We start from the raw sequence: 25,412 nt of genomic DNA on the forward strand, positions 1-25,412 counted from the left end.
TGCATTTAATTAGTGTGTGGGAGCTCTATGGCAAAGATGTTAAAAAGGAATTAAAATTCTCCACCATGTTGCAGACAATTCTTCTGTTTCAATTTTTACATTTAATTGTGACTGAAATTATGTATTTTATGAGTTCCAGCTTTATTTTATTGGTTGGTACGACTACTGTCTGTGGGTGGATATCTTTCATGGTGAAGGATGTATTTTCTGCTTGTCTACAGTTCTATTTCAGCTTTTAGGTGCCCTTGTCATATTGCATTATTTATTTAAGAGAAAAAGATTAAGACTCTTCCTTGAAGAGTTTTAAATCTCTTGTTAAAAACTGAGTTTTCTTTCTTTCTTTCCTCTTTTTACTCTTTTCTTTTTTTTTTTTTTCCTATTGCTTTCTGTAAGTACATTGCTCCATGGAGGTTTCTCCATGATAAATTGAAATTTAATTTTGGTATACACAATTCCATTCAACCATCACCTTAGGAATTCACATTTATATCACTTATACTGTTTTATATTCAGTTCTAAGCCTTTTCATTTCTCTTGAGCCCAATTATCAGTGAAAGAAAATATATGTTTTAAGAAGTAGGGTTTTTTTGTAAGTGTCCTGTCAGCTGTTTGGAGAGGAGCCAATACACTTTAGAATTTATATATGTTCAAATAAATAAATATATATATATTGATGTATGTAGGAGGAATGTTAGGTGGGGGTATATGAGTGAAAAAAAAAAAAGTTGGTAAGATAAATGACAGGAAATCCTGTGTGTCTTGGTGTAGGGGGAAGAGAATGTCTGTGAGAGGGAAGGAGGAACAGGATAATAATTCAGCTTTTGTTTTCTGAAGTTTTTCCTGAGTGGGCTGACACTGTTCCTCTTGAAATCAATACGCATCTGAGTATGTACAAAGTACAGATCTCATCTGATAGATTGAGAATAAGCTGTATAACAGACTTAAGTGATATTAATGGAGGGGAAAAAGTTCCTTTATCTTGACTCATAAATCCAGGCCTTTCTCACAGTATGCATAACATCTCATTTCAGGAGACTCCTTTGGCTGTGCTTGCTGCTTGCATTTACCATTCCCTCACTAATGCTGCAGTGAGGAACCTGAAGGTTTCTAGTGCAAAGCACACTTTGCTACACTGAAGTACCTATGCTAGAAATAAAAGCTTACTTTAAAATGTGAATTTTAATATACCACAACCATTCTACAAAATATTCATACTTAGCAAAACACCTTACACTGTACCTCAATAAAAGTAATCAAAGATTATTCTTCATGCCAGCATGAGTATGTTATTCCAAGATTCTAGTAATCAAACAACAACTGCACTCTGGGCAGAAGTTTACCCCATCATCAAACACATCTGTTCTTTACCTTCCTGCCAAGAAAATGAAAATCAGAACACTCTGATTAAGATAAATAATGCTACAGTTCAGAATTTTAAGACAAAGAGGAAGGGATAGAAAATGTAATAATACAAATTTTTCACAGAGGTTTTATCATTGTACACACATCTTAAACTGGGGAATGGAAGTTGATACCATATATACAGGGATAGACATAAATGCCTGAAGAGTCAAAGTAGCTGTGAGTACCTAATGAAATTCTCCAAGGCCTATGCAAAGCAACATTTAGAATTGTAGCATTTTTACTGTATAAATATGTATTTAATTATTTTTTTTAACTAAGTTCCAGTCAAACAGCAATGGATATCATCAGTGAGTTGTTCAAGTTGCAAATATTGCCCCACAGTAAATTGTATAAACATAAAAAGTCCAACTTAATCTTCAGTATGGATTGACATTAGTTTCTAAGTCTGGCTGAGATCCTGGAGGAAACAATACATTTTAGATTATAACTCCAGAACAGGTGTTGCAGTTAGGAAAGTTGCAATATACTGATCGCAACATTTACCACTGTGTTCCTCTGTTGGTTATCTGTCCTCGGTAATTCCCAAAATAACTAATCATTATTCTTACTCCTCCAAGGTCCAAGAGAGATAGTGCTATTCCCACTCCATTTACTTAGCTAATACAATCTGTCCAGTGTAACCCAGAGCTCCTGCAGCATAAGAAGGAACGTGAATGCTGCATTTCTGAATCCAGCCTTAGGTCACAAACAGTGAAAGCATTTTTGCACCTATACCTAATACAACATACAAAATGCAACAACATGAAACACCTCATGAAACATCACAAGCATGCTAAGAGCACTATTTTCATAGATGGTTATGGCCAAGGTATTCGCTACAAAAGAAGTGGAAGACTGATTATGTTTTTCATGTTAATAGCTCTACAACGAGCACTGTCAACATTCAGTTGAATAGCATGCAGCTGTTCCTTGTAAATGCTCCTTTATGTGGCAAAACTTCTCCATCTCTGTCAAATTGTATTCCTTCTTTCAGAACCAGATAGGAACTCAATTCTTGCAGAATATTTTCAATTCTTCTTATATGCAACTTCAATTTTAAATGAGCCAAGTAATGAATTTGTGAATTGCTTTTAGAACAGCACAAACTGGAGAAAGATTTCAGTGAAACAGACGTGTACGAGGCTGCTCCAAAAGCTATGCCTCCTATGCATCTCCTATGCAGTAGAAGTTGAATCTTCCCACCAATATTTTGTTACATTTTGTTGCTATGCAACAGATGGCAGCAGAGGAGGAGCCTGACTAATTGTTGTCTGACATGAAGTGCGCGTGAAGCAAAGGTGTAAAGTTGAATTCCTCCAGGCAGAAAAAAACCTGCACCCCCTGACACTCATCAGTGATTGCTAAATGTTTATGGAGACCAAACAGTGAATGTGAACACAGCAAGGCTCTTGGTGGTCTGTTTCAGCAGCAGATGGTGCATTATAGCAGTGATGATAGCAACTTGAAAGACAAACTACAATCCAGATGACCACAGCTGTTTTATCACAAAATGAAGAGCTCATCTGCATGAATTGGCAGATTATAAGCAAGGAATTGTATGTGAAGCTGAATATTGGCTTCAGTGTATTGAAAATAATTATGGTAATATTAGAATATTACAAAGTTTGTACTAGGTGGGTCCGATGAATCCTCAACCAAGAATGGAAAGAACACATGTTGCAAATTTGTCAGGACCTACTGAATCAAAATGAGGCTGAAGGTGACAGTTTCTTGGATTGCATCACTACCAGTGACAAGACGTGATGTCACCACTATGAGCTGGACTCAAAATGGCAGTCCATGGAGCGTTGACATGTGAATTCCACATTGAAGAAAGCTCTAGGCGCAGGCCCCAGTGCGTGAAGTGATGTGTACTGTTATTTGGGATAAGATTTCCTGGAAGCCAGATAAACCATTAACTCTGACCTCTACATTGCAGTTGTGACTAAGCTGAAGGCTTAAACTTCGACAAACATTCTTTTACAACATGATTATGCTAGATCCCAGACTAGTTTGAAGACCAGTCTTGGCTGGTCTGTCCTACCACCCCCATTGTATAGTTTGGATTTGATGCCTTCTGACTTCCATCAGTTCAGACCAGTGAAAGTTGAACTGTCTGAGCAAAGTTTTCCTAGCAACAACACCACAACACTCATAGCAGCTATGAGACAGTTGATCACTTCCACTGGAGCAGACTTTCACGAGTAAAGCATGCAGCCTCTTGCCATCACTGGCAAAAATGCATAGCTAATGGTGGTGACTGTGTTGAAAAATAATGGTTTGTAGCTGAGAATCTGCTCTATCAAATAGTGTTATTGCACTATTTGTATCTCTTGTCATTTCCATGGAAATAATTAGAAGGCCTTACTTTTGGAGAAACATGTCTATTGTGGCAATTATTGATGCCAAAAAGATGGTTTTAAAGAAACTGAAAGCTAGTATTTTGTCAGAAGGAAGTTTGTATTTGAAATTATGTAAACAAATCATAAAAAAGTATCAAAATTTATAATCTATTCATTGTAATAAGAAAAAATAACGGAAGAGAGAACAAGACAGTGGTTCAAGAATTCAGTCCTGCAACTGTCTTCAGGGCTGAATCTTCAGAATAAGTGCTGCAAGTGCACAGGCAATATGTTTGGTGAAAAGATAAATCTACTTGTCTTTTGAAGAAAAACTTCCCTCGTGAAAAATAAACAGTATTTCTTCATAGGAAACATACAGGAGAACATGAAAGAAACTGAGATCTCTTTCTCAGCTTTTTCCTTATCAGCTTTCTTGGAACTTCAATCAAGCAAAATCACTTTACAGAGTCAATTGCTTTGGAACAAAGTTGTGTAGATATGTATGCTTTGGATGAGCCTAGGGAAATGCTAACTTGCTGCTCCAGAATGAAAGTGCTCCAGTCAGGTCCCTGTGAGCTCCAGGGAATTATCCTCAAAAGATTTGTTTTGGGCACATGAGACTGATAAAACTTGTTCAAAGATCCTGTGGGTTAATACAGAAAACACAGTGCTCTATACCTGTTAATACAGAAACACTGAAAACATGTCAGAGATCCACCTTTCCTACAGGGAAGAAGAACATTATTACATTCCTGTTTATCTTGCTCTACAGCTGCTGCTTCGAATAGTTTTTCTTGTATTCCCACATTACATTATGGGTGACAAACGGACATGGCCAAACTCTTTTCAACGATCTCTGGGGACAGGACAAGGGGAAATGGCCATAAACTGGAACATAGGAAGTTCTACATCAATATGCAAAAGAACTTCTTCACAGTGAAGGTGGCAAAGCACTGGAACAGGCTGCCCAGGGAGGCTGTGGATTCTCCTTCTCTGGAGATATTCAAGATATGCATAGGCGCTGGGATGCCTACCTGTGCAGCCTGATGTAGGGAACCTGCTTTGCAGGGGGGTTGGACTCGATGATCTCTAGAAGCCCCTTCCAACCCCTACAATTCTATGGTTCTGTGATTCTGTGATTATAATTAACATTGTGTTTATGTTTTCCCACTGATTGCTGAAAGTTGGCAAATTCATAGAATCATAGAATCACTCAGGTTGGAAAAGACCTTAAAGATCATCAAGTCCAACCATGACCTAACCATACTACCCTAACAACCCTCTTCTAAATTCTGTCCCTGAGCACCACATCCAAATGGTTTTTAAACATATCCAGAGATGGTGACTCAACCACCTCCCTGGGGAGCCTATTCCAGTGCTTAACCACCCTTTCTGTAAAGAAGTGTTTCCTGATACCCAACCTAAACTTACCCTGGCGCAAACTGAGGCCATTTCCCCTTGTCCTGTCACCTGTCAGCAGTGAGAAGAGACCAACCCTGTTCTCGCTGTAAGCACCTTTCAGATATTGGAAGGGAGCAATAAGGTCTCCCCTCAGCCTCCTTTTCCCTAGACTAAACGTCTCCAGTTCCTTTAGTCTCTCCTCATAGGGTATATTCTCCAAGACCTTCACAAGCCTTGTCGCCCTTCTTTGGACCTGCTCCAGCACCTCAATATCCTTTGTGTACTGAGGTGCCCAAAGCTGACCACAGTATTTGAGGTGAGGCCTCACCAGTGTAGAGTACAGGGACAGGATTACTTCCCTAGTCCTGCTCACCACACCATTCCTGATACGAGCCAGGATGCCATTGGCCTTCTTGGCCACCTGGGCACACTGCTGGCTCATAATTACTTCAGTTTTATTATTCACAACAGCATTTCAGTCTGTGAGTGTGCCAGCCACTGACTGCTGTGGGGTGAGCTATCACACACCATTAAGATGTGAAGAACCACTGGATACTCAATCTTTCCACTGACTAGTGCAGTATGAGTATTCCATGGATAGTTTGATGTTTCCAGGTGCAGTTCTGAAAGGCTACTTCTTACAGATAGCAGAACTATGCCTTTCACTTCCAAGTCTTTAGCTTATGGCAATTGAACCAGATTAAATATTTTTATGGACCTGAGTCGCAGTGTTAGAGGTAAGTGTATGTGGGTTTTATCAGCTTTAGTATCCTATGCAAAGTCCCACTGTGTATTCATTAGCCCTCATAGCCTTCCTGTAAGTCATTACATTGTTTACAACAGGAAATATAAAATGAAGAAAAGATCTCATGCTGTTTTCTGGAAGGTTTAAATTTAATTTCAGCACTTTCAGACATTTCCCACTTTAGAAAGTAGACTTGTAGGGAATGGCTTCTTGAACATTTAAATGGTTGTACTCCACCATCAAATTGTTTAATTTTTTTTAGCACAACTATCCACTGCTGTTAGCCAAATGCTAACCACCATTTCAAAAGTCATTGTTCATGAAGTTTGGAGAAAGTACATGGTTTTAAAAGAAGCTAGAAGAAGGTGCTAGGTAACACCTTCCACTGATGTCAGGAAGCAAGTGGCTGGGGCTTTCCTTCGCCAGTGTAGTTACAGTGCCAGTTCCCTTCTGACTGCAAAAGTACATTGGGTGAGAGGACAGCAGAAATAGCATGTTTATCACTGCTTCAAATTGCGTGGTTGTCAGATATGGACCCCTAAACAGCCCTAATGATTTGATTCGCTATTCTTAAATTTGTTTTTGTCCCCTCTCTCAGGTTCTTCCCGTTGACATCATCATTCCCCTCCTAAATCAAAAACTTCCCCAATCACTTTTTCCCTGTTGGTCCTAATTCTCCTATAACTGTTTGATATTTCTGATACTTCCTCCACATCCAATCCCTGAAAAGGCCCTGATATTCTCTAATAAATAGCTCCTTGAAAAGTCTCTGTAAATTCCCCAGTTCTCACATAGAGAAAAAACTGTCTCCCTTAACAACCTGTGCAATCCATCTATTCTTTATGACATGGTAAATAAAGTTTTTAGTTCTTCATGATGTTACTTGTTTTGTGCATCAGTTTTCTCATGCTGTATGCAGAAGTTTCTCACTTCCTGCTCTGTTAGTTTGACCTTAGGCAAAGGCCCCTGTGACCTACTCATTTAACATACTGTCTAAAAATATTTTACAACCCACATTCCAGAGGGGAAAGAAAAATGAAAGACAAACATTTTAATTTTTTTAACATTACTTCTGTGTATTTTACATTAACTGAGCTTTGAGGCACACAGTTCATATCATTGCTTCAAATGTATGTTGTTCTGGTATTTGATGTGGACAAGATTAACTTCTCTGTACTTAATGTTATTGTTCCATTTACTTAATAACATTGTTTTTACCAATTATAAATACGTTTTGCATAAAGGAATACCAAAGGCTAAGAAGTAAATAATAAATAGTCTAGATTTGGAAAGCAGTACATCTTAAAAGATGTCATGGAAGTGCAGATCAGGATAGATGGAACTATGAACATAAGAGGATATTCTTCCTCCCCCTTCATCAGATGTGAAGTTTTACAAGATTTTGTACCTTCAACTCTGAACCTGAATGATCAGTGAGCATTTCTAGAAGCATAATAGCCAACAGAAAATGTGAGGTTAATGACCTTTGATATCAGAATAGTAGAAAATGAGAGGAAATTGTTACGGGGGAGTATTCTTTATTATCTACATGTCTCGCTCCAATTTATAGGAGGGAGAGGAGGTTCTCTGAAATATGTATGCCCGGCGTGAGATTAAGAAACAACGGTTCAAATGTTGGTCCGACCAGTTTATTACAAATGTTAATAAGGGAGATGAGGAAAGGAGAGGACAGACACTATTACGGATTGGGGTGATGGGGAAGGGAAGGCGAGCGATAGAAAAGATAGAAAGAAGCAAGAATTGCGTAAAGCGGGGACAGTCACCACCAGGATCCGGCAGTAGTCCTGTTGCACGACGTTCCGATGGTCCGAGGCTGAAGGGCAGGAGCAGCGAGGCCGGTCTTGGGCAACGAGAAGGTGCAGGTACCGGGTGGGTCCAGGAAGAAGCCGCAGAGTAAGCCCGGGAGGAAGCAGCAGGTCTCAGGTAGCAGACCCAGGGAAGCCTGTCAGCATACAGTCCGTAGAGAATGATCTGAAGGCAGAAACCTCGAGTCCGTCGTGGTGAGGGATCTGATGGCAGAAAACCCTTCTCCAGCCTGTCGTGGTGAGAGATTAGATGGCAGAAAACCCCTCTAGTCTGTCGTGGTGAGAGATCAGATGGCAGAAAACCCCTCTAGTCTGTCGGTTGTTGGACCCTCTTTAATCCTCCTTTTTTTCCTGCCTACGTGACATCCCTGGCTGCTTGAGCAAGAGTCATGTGCATACCTCCTGAGATGGCCATCTTCCTCGAGATAAGTCCACACAAAAGACCGTTTCCCGGCCATTATCAGCAGCTTATCCCTCTCTCGTTGCCCCCGGCCTTGTCCATCTGTGCTCCTTAAAGGATTTCACAACCCTTAGCCAGGACCTGTCCATCAGTGTCCTCCAGACAGAAGATTTCTCTACCTTTGCCCAGGACTTGCCTGGACTTGTTCCTCAGCAAACTTTGAGTCAATCATATAAAAGAATAATCTCTTACACTACAGTAAAAACAAAAACAAAAAATGGAGATAAAACTTGGGTAAAATCAGACATGTTTCTGAGAAATCTGACAGATCCTAACAAGAAAATACTAACAAGCATAAAATATTTTAAGAACAACCAGCACAAACAAAGAGAATCCCATTTGAATTATTTTAGTCACTCGATAAGGGAATTAGAAATTTAGGAGCTTAGGTGTGGAATAGTTAAGGGGATTCATACATTTGTTGGCTTTTATTTTAAGCTGAAACACAAAAATAAAATAAATAAGAAATAGACACACACACACACACACACACAAAAAAAAAAAAAAAAAAAAAAAAAAACAAGCTGCTTCTCAGTAACGCTGCGTGGGAAAGGTTTAAATTACATTTATGTTTAACTGTTCCTTAAAACATCTGGCAGAAATGTAGATCTTGAAAATCCCTTTTTGTTCCAATTGAATTTTTTTCTTTACAGAAATGAATCACCTATATTCAGGAAATTGAAACAGGAAGCTGGTTGAAACACTGTCCCGTTGTTTTGCTAGATTATCTCAGCTAGAATTTAAATGTGATTTTCCTCAATCTTGGTCACAGAATTAAGCTGAAAATTGTGTAACACTACCTTTCAGTCAACCTTCAGCTAAGCAAAACTCTTTGAGCCAAACCTTAACCTGGACAAAATTCTGGACTTAAGGAAAGAAATGTAAATGTGTTTTACAAGCCTTAAATTTGTTAGACAATTCGCTAGCCGAGTGCATGTTAAAAACATTCACAAATGCTTGAAAGGCTGAAGCAAATAACATAGACTGAATTCTCATTATGCATATTCTTAGTCTGTCCCTCATTCTGAAGCCATAATGAATGGAAATCATTTCTTATAGCCAAGATGCAATTTTTTCAAGTTCAGGCATACCTTAAGGAGAGGCATCTTGGTGAAGGGAGGCAAAGTGATAGATTACTCCAGTGGTCTCAAAGTAGTTATGAAGATGGGAAGTGAAGGAAGAAAAGACAGGAAAACACACTAAAAATCCTTTAGTCAAATATGTTTAAATCAGTTAAGTGATTAATAAAATATAGAACTGTGATGATCTTAGCAGACAAAGTGAAGAGTTACAGAAAAAAATCATCTGGACAAGATGTGGGAGGTCATACAGTCCATCTCTGCTCTAAAACAATTAAAGCTAGAAATGAAGAAAATGCTGAGGCTTGAATAACCAGTTGGGCTCTGCTGCTGAAGGATGTGAAAAGATATATTAATGAAGACTAAATATGTTTTAGACTTTCACATTTGAGAAGACCAACTCAACTATTAGTGCTATGAGCAACACGCTAAGATGTGTTATAGTGAATTAGCAATTGATTGTTTCACTGACTGTACTATATTAAAGTTATACAATTAGCTAGTCCCTACAAATGAATGCTAGCTGCATCAGCAGAAAAATACAAGTCTCTTCTAGATTTCGTGCCATATCTACAAAAGGCATGTAGATGTCTCAAATGTATCCATGCATGGAAAACTGACTCAAAGCTTTAATGTCTTTGAAACTTACACCATTCTGTCAACTTCAGACTCATTACAGACTGAAAATATATATGGCTAATAAACTATGCATACAAACATAAGAACATAGAGAGTGGAAAACATTCTCCTAGGAAAACAGGCTGAAAAATGAACAAACTGTTTATGAAAGAATGAGTACCTTGAAATTGTAAAACAATTCATCAAGAGCAATGATAGACTTTTCAGCTGAGGTGTATCCACTGCTTAATAACTGTGAAAACAGGTCATTTTAATTTCATTTCCTGTGAAAGAAGGTTGTCTATCCTTATATTCTGATGAAGGTGCAGAGAAGAGCATGGGGGAAAGCTTAAACATGATGTTAGGTATTTTTTCAAAGAGCTGACAGCTTAATGTAAACTTCTAGAATGAGCAAAGATTTTTCCCTAACAATTATGTCCAGTTCAAGACCTAGTTATTTTGCAATGAAAAGACATGAAAACAGATCAGAAGCTAAAAAGATAGGAAGATCAAGCTGAAATGAACATCCCAGAATACAAGCACACAAAATCAACAGTGGGGATAGCTAGTATTATTCACGCTGTTGTACAATAGAATAAGATTGTTTCTGTAAGTTCTTTCAAGAGTGAAGCCATTTACTTTGTCACAAAGAAAAAACCTCCTATGATTTTAGCTTTGTCTTGTAAATGTTCCCTTGTAAAAAATGCAAGACAGGGATTATTAACTTGTTTTCTAGTCCAGGTCACGGAGCACATCATGTGACCATATCATGCTTTAGTATGATGGCTTCAAAGTCCTGTGAGATCTAAGGACAAATAGTAAAAGAGTAGAGAAAACTTTCATTGCCACTAATTCTTAACTGACCTCTTTCTATGTAAAGACAATTACTGATACCTGATATTACTGCTCTCCATATCGTGTACTGATGATCATACTATCCTTTCCACTTCTGTATATGTAAAAAAACACTGCACTGGAGAAGACTTCTATTACTTTGTGTTTCTTCAGTAAGAGTTAAGCTTTATTTAGTTTTTCCATCATTTTCCCTCTCTTTGCCAGTGTCAGCAGGAACACTGAAACCCTTCTGGCTGATCAACTTGTTTATTCAAGTTGTTTCCAAACAGATATTTTTAAATAGAAAAATTAACACAAACTAAAGGAAAACAGAATACAAGTTACTACACCTACCTTAAGTTATTACTGGAAAAAAGTTACAGTGGCATAAATTACAATTTTTCCTTCACTGCTAACAGTTTCAGTTTGTCCTCAGACACTTTTGAGCTCCAGGAAGTAACTAGAACCTTTTTGCTTTATAGTTTAACTAGTAAAATAGTAGTACAGTAGCATGAGGAACTGACATCTTTGCTGAATGCACAAAGAAACAAACACAGTTATGAAAACACATTCAGATTTTCCTTATTTGCTGGAAAATATAGAATGATGAAAAATGTCATCCTTAGGATCTCAGCATGGCTGGAAATGGGCAGATCGGATAGAACTAGTACACAGTGTTGGTTTCCTCTTGAAACTATCTTTTCTAACTGCTTGAGAAACTAAAATGAACCCAGTGACACTATTCACTTAGTGACAATCCAGTGAGCATATGGAATTTGGAACAATTGTTTGAAATAATACTTAGAAAGTGAGAGGCTCTTGGCTGCAGTTCTCTATATTAACCCAGCCATGAGGCATGGAGGAGGAAATAACAAGAAGTTAGTATGAGATCATGGAGGTGTGACAGCATTCCCAGACGGAGGAAGAGGACCGGCACCGACTGCCTGTTCTGGGAGGAGGGTGAGGGCCTGCAAAATCTACTCATACAGGGATTTTCACGCTTCTAAAAAAATGTGAGACTAGGACTGTAAAACTGCAGGCTTCCCAGGTTAAGATGGAGCCTAAAACTAATGGTGAGACTTTTTTTCTTTTAAGTATTTTAAGATTTTATTTCTTTTTCCCTTGATCATTGAGATTTTAAGGGAAGAGTTCTATGTCCCAACTCTAAACTTCTGAAATTTAGGCAAATACCATTTCCTAATCTCTTATAATTTCCATGAAAACAAATAAAAAGAAGACTGTATGCCCTTGAACATTAGGAAAGATTAAATAAGTCTCTAAAGCAGGCAAATGCTTTGCTGTGAAGAGGTACACAGTACATACAACTATCAATAAACTGAAGAAGACAGACTTGTAAGGCAAGAAATTTTACAGGTGAGTGTGCAGTTTTTAATCAGTTTAATGAGGCAGTGCCTCTTCCAGAAGATTCACTGATTTCTATGGATGAAAAAGTAGTCCCTAAATTCAAAAATCTCTTTTATTGCCTGGTTATGTCTGGACTGCTGTCCAGTTTGCCCCTGGAATTTGCATCAGGAGAATTAGAAGGGAATATAGGAACAGTAATACCCTTCCAAAACCTGTCTGCATCACAGTAACACACAGCACTATGCTAGTTCTACAACATTTGGAATTTCTACCCAAAATTGCAACATGATCTGAAGAATCTGTAATAACGAGATGGAAAATCATCAGCCAATGCAAACAGTAGCTATGAAAAAAATGTAAGAATGCACTGTACGTTCTGTAAAACCAATAAGTATCCAAAATGTGATTTCATTCTTATGAAAAAGAAAGGATGGGAAATGTATCCAATCTAATATCATTTGCAATTAGGATGGCTGTCTCTTCCTGTTCTTCTTTTCTTTTTTAAAAATTCTAATTCTGAAACACATTTTTAATTTTTTATATATGTGTGTATCTTGATTTGTCTTTTGAGAAGCTGCCAAGGTTAGAATTTCTCTCCTGTTAATCCTGGTAGATCTAGCAGCTGTTACTAGAAAGGAGAACCTTTGGTTCCAGGCGACTTGAGACATGATTTCTTACACTTCTTAATGTGAGCCACTAGGATCAATGTGACAAAAAGAAAAGATTCCCTCAGTATATTTTCGAAGCATGATTCCTGTACAGAAGTCAGTGGAGCACATGTAAAATTGGAAAAAATCAATGCTTTCTGTCTGGCTGGATATGTGGGTGTCATCCTGTTTCCTACTTCTGATGTGATTGTATCAATTTCTTAAGCAGTCTTTAAAACTAGCACACTGACTAAAAACTGATCGTTTTTCTTTTGAATACACTTCATCTTCAGCTATTTCTTATGTTTATTTTTTTATCCAACTCTTCTGTTTGAGTTTCAAAATCTAAAAAAACAGTGATAATTATGAAATGATTCTTCATATAAAGGGATGTGATAGCATAGCGTAAGGGAGTTGTTTAACTGATATTGTGAGAATTCTGGTTAACTGTGGCAAACCAACTCTTACAGAGGTAAGAAAGTCAGTAAATAAATAAAGCAGCTTCAACCGCGCACACTCAAACATATACACACACAAAACCCACAGTGAAGCAAAACAAACAAAAAAGAACAACGAAAAAACAGGTTTTTCAATTACATCTTTCAAAATTTTCAAGAGAATGTGTATCGTGTTTAACTGTATGGAGTAAAATCCAGTGCAGTGCTAGTACTTAAATTCCACAGTAAACACCCCTAATTCAACCCCCACTTGAGAATTAAGAAGCAGATATGAGAATGCCTTGAATTTCTGTCCTATAAGCAGTGGCACACTAAAAACAGCAACACTGGAGTACAAAAGACAAGAAGGAGGATTGCCCACATGAGATAGAACTACTGTTTCTAACATGTTGCTGTTTATTTTTCTTAAAGAGAAATTTTGAAGAAATACAGTCAAATCAGTCAAGAAAAAATCTAGCAACTTATCCTTACTAAAAAAACAAAAAACAAAAAACCCCAAACCAACCAACCAAACAAAAAAACAAAGAAAAAATCCTACTAGTAAGATAAAAAAAGTAGTACATTTTTAGAAAATCTATTATTTAAATAAAACTAATGAATGTGGAAAAGAAAATCATGAGCTATAATGTGATTTAACATATCTCTGAGATTCAGTGATGCCTGGAGTGACTGTGTTAAATAATTAAAAATAATAACTAAAATATTCCTGAACATTTTTTGTCATTTATTTCTATATACGTCTTGTTGTGTAAGAACAGAATTCAATCACATGGTAATGCATCAATAGTTTTAAATGAGATTCCAGTGTTCACTGAAAATCCAACATACATAACAACATTTACTTTGGCTCCAGTCATCTTTGTGCAGGTTGATTGTCACTTCTGCATTTGCCATTTATCACAGCTTGATTATTCTTTGTGTCCTCCTTACTGGTGGATAGTTTCTTCCGGTATCCAAAAGAGAGCGTTGGCTGCACAATGTTCAACATATCCACAGACGTGTACACAAAAAGGACATCTGCAGTAAGCCTCCAGGCACTGAAATACTTGGGTGGAGATAAGTCAGATGTACATCCGAGTGAGTAATTTCTGCCCTGGCACTGGGATGTTTCTTCCTGTGGACACTGAAAGGAGCTATGTGACTTAACTTTAAAGAGCTGCTGACATGTACTGGAAAACTTTACAAAACATTATATAGAAACAATTCTGTTTGTGTCTTATTATCTCTTCACATGTATCATCAAATAGGACAGTTCAATCTATAATATGTAGCACCAAGTTCTTCCAGTCAGAAAAGTAAAACAACAGACATTTTCAATGATGTCTATGTAAGCATTAACAGGAAGTTCTCATTGTTTTCAGGTTTTTTTTTGTGTTGGCTCCCAAAGTATATTTTCCTTCCTGATAAAACCAGCTTTAAAAGAGATTTATGACACAAAAGTATAGTTTTATCACTTCAAATACCTCCTGTTTTGTCCCAGTATCTACAAAAACTTGGCAGCTCAAGCACTTACAGCATTGTCTACTGGGCTGACTAATATTTGTCCCATTGTTTCATTGTGTTTTCCATCTTCTTTGTTCTTAATAGCTTATTTTTTTAATATATATTTAGATCATAAAGTATTTGGCGAAAGGCCATTTTTTTATTCAGTATTTGTCTTGATTCGAGTGTTCAAAGCTTTATTGAAGCAAACAAAAAAATTTCAAGTGTGCAATAACCAGAAACAGAGGAAATACCACAACTTTCACCAAATAAATGGAAGAATTAAATTGATTCATACTTGTTTGTGAACTTTCTGGGTTTTCTCTGAGCTGTACACAGAAGCCTTTATTTATTTTAATTTTGTATGTCTAATTAATAATACAGAAACTGTTATCACATATGAGGAACTAGGGTTCCTTGTATTTTTTGTTGTCATACTGAGATGTACCACATTTACTTAGGTAAGAGAATTTAGAAAGCTGATGCCATCAATAGGCATGGCATGGCACTTTATCTTGAGTAATATTACACTGCTCTGGAAATGTACAGATCCCTTGTTCCTTTCATCCTCAAGTTTAGATGAGGATCTACTCTTGTCCTTGACCCACTGGGATTTGAGAACTTGCCATAAAGCAATGCCTGTAAGGGTACATGTATATCCACTGTAAATTTCAAATTAAAAAAAAATCGCAAAGTGAGTTGTACAAAGCATGACTCTGTCCATCTGAATTAAATGGGGAGAACCTGGCATGAGAGTTAGGTTTTAATCCCATATCTCTGATTTGTTAGAAAAACTCCATCACTACTTTTCTATTTAAATATCTCCCCGAGGAACTATTTTAATTTCTGTAAAGGTAGCCCTTAAATTTTCCTGAACATAATGGTTTAGGCATTAATTCAAACTTGACAAGTAGTCCCTGTATAAGACCTGTCATGGAATTTCTTTCTCAAAGTAGGGTTACAGACATATTTGTTATGTTGGAGTAGTTCTGAGTAACTCTTAAATGGAAACTTCAGGTAAAACACATTTCACCTTAAATGATGAAAAAAAAAAATTAGTATTGGGTATAACTTCATTTGGCATGACGCCTCATATGGTAAGTAATTGAGTGGATTGATATGTAACACAAATGTATCTCGAAGTTCATTGCCTATTGCACCAAGATAGAGAAAATTATTCCAGTGAGAGCTATAGAGGCTTAGAGCTCTGAAAGTATGACACTGTCTTATTAAGTTGGTCACTTTAGTAATCCAATTTTGAAAACACTGGTCTTAACCAAATAATATATTATGCAAATTAGAGTATTAAGAACTATTAAATGTAACATGAAAAGAAGGAAAGGAATACAGTTTTTAAAACAGTACATTTTCATATGGAGATGTTGAACAATGTACTATTTTGTAATGTTTAAAAAATATTGTGTGAGCAGATAATTCAAAGCAAAAGTGTTGCCTAGACACATGTTTTTTTCATACGATCTAAACTCTGGCTTTTACATTAGAGTTTAACTCTGAGAACTTGACATTCCTTTGTACACAATATATACAAATACAGATGGCCTTAATACTGTAACATAGTACTGTACGTTGGAATGAGTGATTTAGCAAATTTAGAAAACATATTCTTTCAATAAAATGAAGACTAACAAAAAAAAAAACCAAAAACACAAGTTGTAAGGTATTTAACCTCTATTGGGTTACATGATTGATACCCTTGCATTAATTTCTCAATTTTGGGTCCTCTCCAGTAGAAAATATTCACATTCTGGGTCACTGAAACCTTGCTGGCTGCAGAGGAAGCCAAGGGTGTGGGAGGAGAAAGAGGAAGAATGTTAATATTTAGAGGCTGCAAGGCTGTTCTTAAAGGAAAGTTCTTACCTCTACCTCTATACCAATGTCTTCGGCCCATTCAGTTGTTCAGAATATTTTTGTGTGCCATATTCACTACACTAAAGTCAATGACCCTGCTCATGTCTAAACAGGCTACAGAACACAGTCATTGTTCTTCAATAGATTAGGAGAATGGAGGACATGGAGAAATTATGTCTAAAGGAAACAGGATTTGTGAAAATACCTTAAGTTTATTTTCAAGCTTTTTGGTTTTATTTGCTTTTTTATCATTAAAAAATAATTCTGTATTATGAAATTCTAGTTTGTTTCCACAGGCAGCTAATCATATTCTTACCTGATACCGATGTGAGAGTGCTGTGTTGAGTTCAGGTTTGTTACAGTAGGAATCAGTCTTTGTTCAGTTGAGTGACTCGTTTTCTGTTCCTTGCCTGACAGGAAAAGAGTAGCTTTAAACTCATGGCTGACCACCTTCCACAAGACTGCTGGACCAAGTTTAGACATTGCAGCCAATTATGAAACTTTTTTTTAGGTGACAAATTTTGACCCTTTTCATTCTGAGAATGCATGGAGTTTTTCAGCTCAATGCTATACCATGCTTCTAATAGAAGTATGTCTGACTTCAGGTTAGAAAAAAAGAAAATTATATCACCTTGGTTGGATTAATTCAGGCCACAGAACTGCATCCCTATGATTCCTTCAATAAGTCTATAATTTCTGTTTGTTTTATGAGGCTTCTTAACAGCAACACTCTTTAGTTCAGGGTCCTATCTCTTTCTCTTACAATTCACTTAAATCATTGTCCTGAAAAAATTATGTGGCTTCCTAGCAGCCAAAATAGAGAATTCATATAAAAAGGATAATTAATGTTCTGTTGTATGAAAACATTCAGAAGAAAAATACAGAAAACATAATAGTCTGTTGGTTTTACTGAATACTCTGCAAGGGCAGAGGACAGGTGATGTTTAATAACACTGATGTTGTAAAGTATCCAGTTAAATTAAAGTCCATTTAATTCCTTAGGATGTGGTTAAGGAAGTTAAAAATCTCTGATTTCTGCAATACAGATTTGAAGAAGCAAATTTATATATATCCTGTGAACCTCATGCATTGTGAAAGTCCAACAATTCTTTGAAAACATGTTGTATATTTCTATTACAGTTAACAGCTATCTGTGATTTCATGTTACTGAATGATTCAAGACACATCACATGCTGAATAAGTACAAACTTCTCAGTAACTGCTAGATATAATACGGAAAATATTTATTCAGCAACTTTCCTGCCTGGTTAGAGAAGTTATCATTGCATGACAGCAGCAGCCTGACAGTGAAGAGATGTGATTTAGGCTCTACCATAATATCAGTAGGTCTCAATTTCAATAATTTTTGTTGAGAGATCAAGCTGAGAAAAATAGGTCAAGTGGAAGCTGAAAGTACCGGAAAATCTCAGAACAAAGACTTCTTATGCTTTATCCAAAATAAACCTGGGAGATTTTCTAGATTTGCCAGTTGATATCCTCCCACTATAATAGGACTAATTATTATAACTATTATTCACTATTACTGTCACTGTAGCCACAAAAAAATTAATTACTTTACAATATTAATCAAATGACTACAGATGTTAGTCAATTTGGAGATGTATCCGTGAAAGCCAGGTAACTCCACTGAAGTCATTCAGGGTTGCACATAGCCACATGCAGGAGTTTCAGATGAACTACCAGTGCCAGCTGAGGACTGTAATACTTCTGGCTTCCTTTCACTGCCCACCACCTGGAGATTACTGCCCTTACATCTCTGCCAGCAGACAGGAACTTCTGTTTTTAATACACTTCTGGCAAAGTTGGTGATATGAACTCGAGTGACCTTTAGCAGCCGGCTTTACCAGAAAGGGATTGATGATCAACACAGTGCCATTTGCCACTAGAGTTTCAGGATCATTAACTTCCTGCAGAAGAGTAGTGCTAGTATCAGCAATGACTATGATTTTCTGGGAAATAAATTTTTACCAATGTACTGAGAATACAGTCGAATAATAAACTTTATGAAGTAAGAGATTAGCAAGTAAATGTGGAGTGAGAGCAAATTGCTGAATGATAGCAAGAGCAGACAGCCTCTTGTTGCATATCTGAATAATGGTAAGTTGCTTGTTTCTACTCAAAAACTGGCATCACCAACAGGAAACCAACACACAAATATCCAAAAACATTTTCAAATTTATTTTCCATCCCTTTTTTCCATTAAAATAAAATCTCTCCCTATCCTACTGCATTTATATATACCACTGTAAAAAGATATACAGGTTAAAGTGATTTCCACTGACCATGTCATCTGCCCTAATTTCACTTTGAAGTCCTACTTCATCTCTATTGATAAATTTCTGATCATGTGTACATGTGGTCTTTTTAAAAAATATGATATTGAAAGAGATGACCAAGCCATATATAATTTTCATTTTTTTCTGCCAAATCAGTGATTGACATTTGAAAGAAATTCTGGTGTAAAATGATAGAGAAGGAGAAAGGAAATAGAAACAAATTCCACCTTGTTTAAACAAGAGGGTGGTATATTACTTTGGACTGGATTCAGCAGGCATGGGACTGTTCTGTGGAAATAGCAGTTAGCTGTATGCAAGAATGAGAATTTAAAATGATACTTAAAGCTCTGGAAAATAACTCCAGTTCTTGTTATTCTCACTGGTACTTGTTATGCTCATTGGTGCAGGTTGGCTTTGCTACAAGCGCTGGAACACTTACTACTCTACCCAAGAGTGTGCTCATAGGTAAACACTATTGTTCATATGGTAACACAAGCACTGTATTTCTGGTCATTGTGAACAAACTGACATCTGATTACATAATAAGAAACTGGAAGGTGTCACTCAGTGGCATACAGTGCTGGAAGTAATCTGCTGCCAGGGCCAGATGTAACATGAAAATATGTTAGAGATAGAAGCATGGAAAAAATGACAGACCCTGAGATGTAGAGAGTTGAGCATTTTTCTGATTTGCATAGCTTTCAAAATAATATTCTATTGCAGAAAAACAAATAAATCTTTTCCCTGGGAATGTTTCTGCTTCATTTGCCTTTGAACAAACTTGCTGTTTTAATAAACATATTGTTTTAACAGAATGACAGGGCAGGAAAAATGGGATCTGTACTTATGAACAAGTAGCATAGTAGCAAGTCTCCATTCAGGACTGTCTACCATGGCACTGTTTAAGTTGGGAGATGAGGGGAAACTTGCACCACAGATAAGAGAGGAATTTGAAGAGGAGTGAATTTTATAAAAGTTGTGAAATAAGCCAAAAATTGAAGTAATTTAATAGTTTAAATATAAGAGATATTTTATGACTAATGAGTTGCAAAGTGAAAATACTTAAAATTAATAAGTGAAATTAGATTTGAATTTATCTAACAACCTGATGTAAATGACAGTAATAGGACAACATAGATTGCATAAGTATATGAGGATGTATCAGCACAATCAGAATCTGTACTTGGTCTAGAATCTGTATCATTTGACTCCTGCATACAGTAGCATTGAAACTTTTTGCCTTTAAAACTAAAAATCTAAGCTATTGAAAATCATCCAGCATTTCATCTCAACAAAAAGATTCATAGCCGTTGTGTATGGAAAATAAAGTCAATACACATTCAAAAACTTTTATATTTATTTTTTCAGACTCTATCACATGTAATAAGTTAAAAAGAGGGAATCTGATATTTTTCTTCAACTTCACCTGAAATAAACTGATGGCTTGGATTAGCAGTGGTGTTCACTCAGGTTTCGGGTAGTTTCCCTGACAACACTACTACTCAGTGAAGACAAATCAGATTCAGTATAGCTTGCTTGGATTTGATATGCTTTTTTGTATAAGCATGTGTGCTAATCTGTCAAGTAAACATTGAGAATACGCTGGTTTGGCCAGGATCTGGCACTTCTTGAGCTAAATCCATGTCACCTCACTGTTTATATTTCCAGGAGATTGCTGAGAACTCAGCAAACATGTTCAAGTGCAATTTTATTTTAAGGTTTTTGCAAACTCATTTTTCATCCTAACCTAATTAGCAGTAAGTGATGTCAACAATCTGAGAAGACTGTAAGAGTGACTCACTGGTAATTATTCATGCTTCTAATGGGGAAAAATAATTCTTCCAATATGTTTTCTGGTCTCATGTGTCTGGTGCAATGTGCTGTATTCCACTATTCAATAAAGTACAGTAGAATAATTTCCTCGCTCCACTTACCCTCTTGGGAAGCATGTGGGTCGTTCTACATTTGGCCCAGACCCAAGTCTATGGTCTTACCTTGGAAAGTTTCTGATCTTCATGTCTGCATGCCTAAGTACTAAGGGCCGGCTACATCCATGTCCATACAGAAACAGCCTCAGGCTATTGAGTTCTTACTTTGCTACAGGTTTTGAAACACCCGTCTCATCAGTCAAAGATGCCTTCACTGCACTGCAAAACACACACTGGTAATTGCAGAACTTCCTGAGTCTGGGCTGATCCCTAATTTTTCAGCTGGCACTTACTGTCATTATGGAGATCTCAGGGATATTGCTGGCCCAGTTCAGTTCAAAGACAGCCAAATGCTGTCTGATTACTGTTAGCTGTATTAAACCAGTTCTACTGGAATGGAACAATGGGTGCTTATCCACAGCAATGATGAAACATACTATAAAAATCAAAAAACGTTGAAACAAGTACTGAAAATTTGATCTTCTATTTTCAATCTACAGATACCTCAACATGAAAATTAGTATTTTGAATAAAGCATTGGGAAATAATAGAAATTTCCTACTTACATTATTACAGAACTGTGTGAATGACATAGATTTTGCTTTCCAAATCTGCTTGTGGAATGTTGTCCTCTACCACCATAAACTTGACTAGAAACTGTATAGCTTCAATTCATGATTTTGTTAATGTAAATCATAATTTAATTATTTCCCTGTTTATAGTTACATGAGACTTACAAACTAATTCAGTGTTCAGCTCTGCATTTATTCCTTACATATGACTGTTATGTGGGTGACTACCAATAAGCACGTTCAGTGATGAGTGCCAACCTCTGTATGTATGAGAGACGCTCCAAAAGTGTTGTCTCCTATTTATTTCCATGTAAACTACAAGAGATACAAAGAGCAAAATAATACTATTTGATAGCACAAATTCCCAGCTACAAAAAACTAGTTTTCAGTATAGTGACTGCCATTAGCTATGCATTTGAGCTGCTCTGAACAAGAACCTGCATGCCATTCTCATAAAAATTTGTACCAGTGGAAGTGACTCACTGTCGCTTTTACCATTGCTGAAAGGCACCACCCACTGCCTCACTGTGCTTACATCCACTGTTTGGAGGAATTCCATGTAAGATACCATTTTGTCAGACTGCCCCCTCTGCTGCCATCAGTCACACAGCAACAACATATAACAGAATATTGATGGGAAGATTCAGCCTTTACTAACATATCACGAACATTCATTTCTTATGTTGTGGGTCAACATAATAAAATAGGAGGTATTATTTTTGGAACAGAAGTTGTTTATACAGAAGCTAGCATTCATCACGGAATGTGCTTATTGATAATCGCCCATGTAAATGCACATATCCTCACATAAATGCAGAGCTGAGCACTGGATAGCGTAGTTACATTTTTACCTTTATATTTCATAGTAATTTAAGTCTCACTTCAAACCTTTTTGCACCATTTATCTTATTGTGACCCTAAAAGTGGTGGCCATTTATGTCTATATATCCTAGAGCTAGTTGAAATGTGTTTGGTAAAATTTTAATTCAGTGAAATATACTATTATGTCAAAACGAAAAATGTTTCAGTAAAAGTCATGACTTTTGAAACAGATAATACTGAGAGGGGAGAAATGAAGTGATCAGCTCTCCAGCACTGTACATGTTGGGTGATCAGGCAGAAAAATCTTTGGACATTGTTCCAACGATCACCCCCCCTCCCAGTGATGAAGTAGGAATTTATGTTTCTGCTTGAAGAGTGATAATTCCACACCCCCCAAGTGATAGAAAATATATTCAAAAGCTTTTGTTTGTGTGCCAGTGTAGAACAAAATACGTTTATATTTTATTTATCTGTCATTTACTTTCCACAGAAGGTTCTTACAAAACAGAACTCCTGTTCTTTGGTCAACTGATATTTTAACACTGATTATTTCCTTGCCTTTTTGAAAAGAAATAGTCATTTCAAAAGGTATTCAAGATATTATGCTCATTTACATGTGCTAGACAGCATAGGTCCTCCACAGTGGGCAACCTCAAATTTCCATCTCCACCCAGAATTCCAAAGATGCACTATTGTTATCATTGATTACTTTTAGAATTTCCAACAGAAATGCATTTTTCTCCTGAACAGGGGATACTTCATGGGTGCTCTCTCAGATGAACTCTGGATATGTAAATATGCTCGTGCTTCCTCATTTAATAACAACTCTATTTTGAATAGGTTGTCCACCTGACAATGTTTCTTTCTGTGGGATTTAATGAGGTTTGAATTAATAAAATAAATAAATAATTAAAAGCTTATGGGAGCCATTTACTTGAAATAGCTTGGCATGGCAAAAGAGCACTGACCTACGAAGTAAAACAAAACTGTGTGGACGTGGTATTCTTCATAAAGGCGGTATGTTGTGGGAGGGAAAATGTTATTCTTTGAAAAGAATAATACCAAGAAAAAGGAAAAGAGAAAGAAGAAATAAAAGAAAGACAGAAGTGCAGTAGAATTTAAAAGCTATCTTTTAATCTAGTATAACTTCGTTTTCAAAAAAGAAAACTCTGTTACCCAGGACTTCATTCATTCTCTGTTTTATGTAGGTAGGGGAAATGAGCTTTTGCCTGTGGCTGAGATAAGTGTAATGAATTGGTGTAAGTAGAACTACATGAGTCTGCCCCAGCCAAACATTTCTCTGTGAATTCGTTACACTGAAAAATTCCGTGAAAAGTACCAAAATTCATTTACTTTTTTAATAGATGTGTTGATTTTAGTATCACTGGAAATATAGACTCTGTGTAGATGTTGTTTCTATGGAAGGAAAACTTGTACATGTACATCAGAAGGCAAATCTGGATGATAAGTGAAAAAGAACGTTTAAGGAAATCTATAGAGTACATCAGCATGCAAGTAGCCACTCCATTGAGTTTGCCTGCTCATAACTGTGGCCTGTATGGGTCCAACAAGAGAAACAATATTTGAAATTTCTGTAAGAAGGAGCAGGTATAAACATAGGTAAGTGTTCTGTAGCATGGACTGTGCCATACTCTTTATTTTCCTTTCAAGGGGAAATAGTTTACATTTTCCTGCTCTACAACCTCGTGGCAAATATTTGGTTTTATAGTTTTTTTTTTCCTCTTTTATTTTTGTTCAAGGAATAGCTCTTTATGTGAGATACAATTGCCTATTTACTGTTTTTTTCTACAGTTTTTTCTGCCAATGAACACCCCTTTGTAATGACTCATATGTTCTGGTGAATGTACATGGGGCTCTTTTATCTGATTAATGTTTTTTCTACAGATGCTGTGAAGGAAATAAAATATAACTCACTGGATAATTAAGCATCAAGGAAGAAAACCTGAGAGAAACAGAAAAATCGTTTCCATTATCAGTTGAAATATAAGTTCCACGTGGAAGAAAAACTAGATCAGTGTTTATTGCTTGAACTGTGTTGACAGATCACATAGAAAATAAGCAGAAAATGTGATGAGAACCTCATGGTTTCATTTTACTTTTGTTCTCCTAGGCTCAAATAACGCAAGTGAAGTTTGTCTTCCTCACAAACCAAAAAAACATAGGGGTCCTAAAGATTTCTCCCTAAAAGCTACACAGCAACAGAAACAGGCACTAGAGAAAACTACATGAACGAATATAATGGTATTATAGGAGAGAATTCAGAGGTAAAACTGATTTCCCCTGTGTTCTCACTGTATTTTCACTGTAGTATTAATGTGTTTAGTACAGAAGGACAAAGTGGGAGCCCTGACAGGAAACTGGAAAAATAAACACGCATGCAGCCCAACTCATTTCTGCAAACCCCTTTCAGTGCTGCAGCACAGGAGGGGACACAAGGGTAATGCACAGCTCCAGGAGAGAGCTCACCTTGTGACTGCCTACAAGGATATCCTTGCTAAGCAATTATTATCATCTAGGCATTTGTTATAGCAACACCTGCTCTGTCTGTCATATCAATCACTTTCAATTATTTTACAGATGCCTTGCACTACTTTTATTAAGAAATTGTGAATATCTTAGTTGAGATGACAGTGTATCATTGAGTGTTAATATGTAGGATAGCCGTGGGGCTGCAACCCTGCTCCATGTGAAAGAGTTGGTTTAGCTCGGGAAAGCGGTTTATGCAAAAAATACTGTTTAAAAAGAAGAAGAAGAAGAAGAAGAAGAAGAAAAAAAACTTCTAAACTTCTAAAACTTCTGTCTAAACTTCTTTCAGCAATCTTCAAGAACAATCTGAGGCTCCCTAGTATGGGAACTACAAAACCCAGGCATGAATTTACTAGATTTTCTAACAAGATTTTAGTCTTCCATATCAGTGCTATCCAGGTCAACGTATGTTCTACCACGTGAGCTACCAAAGAACCTGTAACCAGCATTAGTACAGAGGCTTGCAGTCCTGACATATTTGTTTCCAGTCCATTCCACATCTTCCAGAAGTGACCCTGACAATTCCCTGGTGATGCGTAGCTGATTTCAAGTAAACTAGCTATACTCTGTCTTCTTTTTAGTAAAGCCATCTTAATTTCTTGATGTCCTCTTGATGACTGCTTTCTGATTTAGCCCTTAAACTGATCTCACCTCCTAGAAAACTTGTCTTGCCTAACAAAACAAACAAAACAAAACAAAACAAAATATAGTGTCAA

The sequence above is a fragment of the Gallus gallus genome, chromosome 2 (genome assembly GCF_016699485.2).
Source record: "Gallus gallus isolate bGalGal1 chromosome 2, bGalGal1.mat.broiler.GRCg7b, whole genome shotgun sequence".
In the NCBI taxonomy this organism is placed as follows: Eukaryota; Metazoa; Chordata; class Aves; order Galliformes; family Phasianidae; genus Gallus; species Gallus gallus.